Source organism: Protopterus annectens, chromosome 3.part1 (genome assembly GCF_019279795.1).
Source record: "Protopterus annectens isolate FY-2018-M chromosome 3.part1, PAN1.0, whole genome shotgun sequence".
In the NCBI taxonomy this organism is placed as follows: domain Eukaryota; kingdom Metazoa; phylum Chordata; order Ceratodontiformes; family Protopteridae; genus Protopterus; species Protopterus annectens.
Genome location: NC_056732.1, coordinates 229,406,983 through 229,413,371, shown reverse-complemented (window position 1 = coordinate 229,413,371; position 6,389 = coordinate 229,406,983).

The window sequence follows — 6,389 nt, the reverse complement described above, 5'->3', positions numbered from 1 at the left end:
TATATATATATATATATATATATATATATATATATATATATATATATATATATATATCCCTTGGCAGGGATAGTATACATGGTAATGTGCCTTCCGTTAGAAGAACTGATGTACCAGACATACACGGTAATTTGTCCACTGTTCTTACAAGTGGTCAGGAGAGGCAGTTCAACATTCCACATTCTAGACAAACATACGCTCCTCATTTGTTAGATCCTCCAAATACCAAACACAACGCCAGGACTTTCTCTCCCAAATGATCCGCTGTATGTGTGTGTGTGTGTGTGTATATGGGTGTATATATATATATATATATATATATATATATATATATATATGTATATATATATATATATATATATATATATATATATATATATATATATATATATATATATGTGTATATATATATATATATATATATATATATATATATATATATGCATAGGCATAGATATATATATATATATATATATATATATATATATATATATAATATATATATATATATATATATATATATATATATTTATATATAAATATATATAAATATATATACATTATATCTTCACTGCCAAAGACCAGGTGCTCGGTGAAATGTGTGCTCGGACTGAATACACACCACATTCCCCAATGTACAGCAGGGCTTTTAAAGTAAAGAATAAGGTTGTTATCAACTGATCTAAAAAGGATGAAATACAGGGTATTGTCCGAGAGGTATGAATATTAACCTCTGTTATATTTACAAATATAACTGCTTATTGCTAGAACCATAAATGTTCCTCATAAACAAGGCTGTAACCAGTGTATTATGCTAATACCTTTCATATGCATACACTTTGCTGTTTTGAAAAGAAAACTTTTGTATCATACATACTTTTTTATACTGGTCGTACAGCCATAATATTCTTATATTATCTCCCTGGAGAGATGGGGTAAAAAAGTTTATACCTCTACCACCCTGGCCATGAGGTCACTTAACTGCCTTTTTCATATGTTTCAGTACCAGGATTTTTTACTGGATGATTTACAGAAAAAGCTAGCCTCTCCTGAGCCTATTGATAGAAAGGCATTGCAGGATCTAGTACATAACACTCAGCAGGTTAACAATCATTTTCTTCAGTGTGGTTATGATGCATTGGAGGCTTCATGTAGGGCAGCTATGACTGGGGCTGTTATACGTAGACATGCTTGGTTAAAAGAACAGCCACTGCCAGACCATGTTAAAGTAAAGTTACTTGATGCACCTCTGGAAAAACAGAAGCTTTTTGGTGCTAATGCACAAGATGTGTTGAAGTCCATTGAGGAAAAAGCTAAATCAGTACAGACAGTCAAAGATTTCCTCCAGGTTCAGCCACCCAGATTCAGCAGGAATTGGCCTTCAAAGAATTGGTCCTTTCCAGACACTGACAAGTTTCAAAGGGGAAAAAACAAGCATGCCCGAGGTAGAGGGCAATACTGAGGCTCCTACAGGGGCCGCCAATGGCAACCACCAAATCAAAGAAGTGGCACAGGCAGCCCAGCTGCACCACAAGGACAACCACAATGACTCGACTTTCATACCGTCTACAAAGGCTCAAAGAGAAGCACCTTTGGGCGGAAAATTATCCTTATTCTCAAAAAACTGGCATATCTTAACCAAGGACAACTGGATTCTGGCTTTAATAGACAAAGGTTACAGATTCCACTTCCATACTTTACCAATAAGACAAGGCATGCCAAACCTGCCACTTCATCAAAGGGCAGAGGCACTCATTCAAGGTTTCAAAGCTGTTAAATATAAAAGCAATAGAAAAGGTCCCTCCACAGGAACAAGGCCAGGGATTTTATTCAGGACTGTTCCTTGTTCCAAGAAAGGAAAACAAATGGAGACCTATACTGGACTTGTCTACTCTAAATACTTATCTCATTGTGCCAAAGTTCAAAATGCTGACATTGCAGCAACTTCTTCCCATGCTGGGCAAGGGGTCTTGGCTGGTCACTCTGGACCTCAAGGAGGCATACCTGCATGTCCCAATCAGACAAAGCTGCAGAAGATACCTCAGATTTCTTGCAGGGACAGAGCATTATCAATTCTCAGCATTGCCGTTTGGCTTATCTACTGCGCCCAGAGTGTTCACGAAATGCCTGGCATCAGTAGTGGCACAATGCAGACTCCAGGGGATTCAAATATAACCTTACCTGGATGACTGCCTCATACAAGCAGACAACAAGCAAACCTTGATAGCAAACTTGGACTATGTCATTCAATTACTAGGCCTTGGGATACACAGTCAACATTCAGAAATCAAGACTTCTGCCATCCCAACAGATTATTTTCCTAGGAGCCAAACTGGACACCAAAACACAGATGGCTTATCTCACAGAGGAAAAACAACAGCAGTTACCAGAGTACTTCAAAGGCCTAGCAAAGCTCTCCCAGCTGACTGCAAGGAAAATCCTGCAGGCCCTGGGGTTCATGGCATCTTGCATTCTCCTGATACCTTTAGCAAGACTTCATATGAGAAAGCTGCAATGGTACTTAAAAAGCTTATGGTCCCAACACAGCCAAAGCCTAGAGGACGTAATTCCACTCATTCCATGTCTGCAAAGAGAATTTTTGTGGTGGGCTCAAGCAAGTCAGTTAAACAAAGGCATGTCTTTCAACAAACCTCAAGCAGGTCAAATGATTACAACAGACGCCTCAGACCATGGATGGGGGGCGCACATGGAGGGCAGATACTTTCAAGGCCAATGGACACCAAGGGAAAGGCATCTGCACATAAACCAAAAAGAGATGTTGGCAGTGATACATGCAATCGAGACTTTCGAAAAATCACTTCAACAAGGACATTTGCTAATAAGGACAGACAACACCACTGTTATGTGGTATATAAACAAGCAGGGAGGCACTCATTCTTATCCCCTCTGCAGACTAACAATGATTCTCTGGGAAAAATCCCTAAGTCTGAAGATACATCTGCAATCCCAGTTTGTGCCAGGCAAGGACAATGTACTGGCGGACAAGCTGAGCAGAAATTTCTTGGATCCACACGAATGGATGCTGCATCCTCACATTTTCTCACAAATAACAAGGACATGGGGAAGACCGGACATAGATCTCTTTGCTTCTCACATGAATCATCACCTGGAAAAGTTCTGTACAAGGACCCACCATCCTCTAGCCTGGAAAACGGATGCTCTCTCCTTCAGCTGGAAGTCCCTAACAATCTATGCATTTCCTCCTCTACCACTGCTGACCAAGGTGATACTGAAGATCAAAGCAGAACAACCAACAGGCATTTTGATAGCTCCAGACTGGCCAAGGCAGCACTGGTACCCATTGCTGTTGAGCATAACTCGGACCAAACCATGGCCTCTGCCCCTATGGCCTCTGCTTCTAACACAACACAATTACAGGACAGTTCATCAAAACCTGAAAACATTGCATCTGACAGCCTGGGGTTACCATAACTCCTTCCGATATCTCTCTTTCCAAAAAAGTTCAAGAGATCTTACTGGAAGCACGCAGACCTTCCACCAGAAAAACCTATTCAGCCAAGTGGAAGAGATTCATCATCTGGAATGCTAGCAGGGGTCAGGATACAGCAGTATTGAGTATACCTCAGATATTGGAATACTTGGCAGAAATGTTTCATACTGGTCTCTCATATTCTTCCATAAAGATTCATGCCTCAGCAATCTCAGCAAAATACAATTGTGATCCACCTGTGTTTTCACATCCTTTGCTAAGACAGTTCCTAAGGGGGATAAAGAATATCAAACCTCCCAGGAAACCGCCAGTACCTGCATGGGACCTCAACTTCGTCTTGGAAAAATTAACTCTTCCTCCCTTTGAACCAGCAGCAACTTCAGAAATGCAATTTCTCTCATGGAAAATGGTTTTCCTATTGGCAATCACATCAGCAAGAAGAGTATCGGAGATACAGGCATTCATGGCAGTACCTCCTTTTCTCATTTTTCATCAGGACAGAGTCTCTCTAAGAACCAATCCTTCATTCATGCCAAAAGTAATTTCCAGGGTGTCTCTAAATCAAGCCATTCACCTGCCTACTTTCTTCCCCAATCCTCAAAACAGGGGGGAAGCACTGCTGCATACTTTGGACATACACAGGCAACTACGCTACTACTTGGACAGAACTAAGGCCACCAGAAAGTCTGACCAACTGCTTGTAGCCTATGCTGCTGGAGTACAGGGAAAAGCAATCTCCAAGCAAACAATTTCCAAATGGATTGGACACTGCATCAGATTCTGCTATTCCTTTCATGGAAAAAGTGTGCCAGCCAATATTAGGCCACACTCCACCAGAGCTATAGCCACATCCACAGCTTTCCTAAGGGGAGTGGCTACAAAGAACATTCTAGAGGCTGCTACATGAAGCTCCGTGCATGCATTTACCAAGCACTACAACCTGCCTTTATACTCCAGATCCTGAGTAGACTTTGCTTCGGCAGTCCTGCAGGGCATTTTAGCTACTCCATCATTTTCTTAGTTTCAACCACCCCCAGCTTGGCTATGGTATTCAACCCATATGTTATGACTGCAGTTGCATTCTTGAAGGACATAGTACAGTTTTGTACCTACCATAAATGTAGATGTCCGATAGATTTGCAACTGCAGTCGGATTCTCCCACCCTCCTACCCCCTTCAACCTTTTTTATGGGTCCACTACCCCTATTCCTATTAGCTGGGGGTATCTCTATGGTGTATCTGTTTATTACTGTTGTGCATGTCTGGAATTCTTTATCCATTCACCAAATTTAGCCTTCCTAGGAGGGCACCTGGCATCTGGGGCAAGAAACACTGAAGAAGATGGCGTCAGCCGATGCCTTTATACTCCAGCCGTTCTGACGTCGGAGAGGAGGCGACACCAACCGACGCCGGACCCAGACTTTGGAATCCGGCCGACCGAGGGCTGCCTGAGGCAGGACAACCCATATGTTACGACTGCAGTTGCATATCTATCGGACATCTACATTTATGGTAGGTACAAAACTGTACTTTATGTTCTTATTTCAGCAAACAGCAATGCCTTGTGCAACATTGGTACTGCCACACCAGATTAGTCACTGCTGTTTAGCAGTCGTCAAACAGCAGAAGCGGTAAGATTTATCTCATTGAGGAGTAATGCATACCCATCATTGTCCCTGATTTCACAGACCTTCCCTGATTTTGTTCATACTTTTGCTTTATCCTTCGTAAAAAGTCTGATTTGTTGGTAAATCATTCAGGATTACAAACAGTCAATTAATCCAGACATCTGAGTTTTATACTTATTGTCCAAAAATATATGTTGATACAAAATATGTTATTCTAGTAACTTTTTAAGAGAATTAGAGTAATATTTAAACATATTTCTGATTCTGAGCATTTATTCTATTATTTTTGGGATTGTACTGAATTCATAAGCAAAGAAATTGAGTTATAATATCTGGTATCTGGTGTTCTGGTATTAGTTATAAAACTACCTGAAAGAGAAACTATCCCTGATGATCGGAAGCATCAGCTCTTCTTAAAATCCAAAGTTTGCACGAGGTAAGTCACTCTGGGCTGTTGATCCCACTAGTGCTTATATTGTTCATGTTCATTATCATCTTCATCCTAGCAGGGTCATATCACAGCCCTGTTCATGTTAAAGAGCATAATTAGGATATTAATGCATTTTTCATTCCTCATTTTTCCACAACCAGCACCAGCTTTTGTGGGGCCCCCACACAGACAAAGATGATTAAATTGGCCCCCTGCAGCCATGGTTTCGCAGGGACCAAAAGCTGGCTATGTAGTTAGTTTTAGTGGAGAAAATATCCAAAAGCAGGGTTTAATGAAGCCAGGAGCACTATGTCAGTAGTAAAATATTTAATGGCATTCTGATGCCTGTTACTTGACAAAACACCGTTACTACAACCAGAAATATCTTTGAATTTTAAGGGAGATATAAATAAGAGTTATTACCCTCATAGTTTATTAAGTATGCAAGACTGCTGCACTAGCTTTTGTTGGTTTTACAGATGTGACAAACTATCAGGATAAGATAACTTGCTGTGGTTGGGGGCCCCTAGGGAGCAGGGTCCCTCAGCGACCGCAGGATTCGCTGGTGCACTTCAAGCAAAGCTGGGGTCATGAGAAGAGATGCAAAAACTACCACCACATGAAAAGCAGATGTTGATTAGATCTGCTGATAAAGAGATGACATCACTCTATGAACTCCAGACATGGACACTTTCAGAGCTATCACAAAGTAAACGTGCAATTAGATGTAAATATTTTTTAAAGAAAAATGTGACTCTGAAGGGAAAGTCTGTAGGTACAAGGCAAGGTTAGTTGCAAAAGGATACTCACAACAATTTTATGAAGACTACGATGTTTTGCTTCAGTTGCCAAGCAAAGT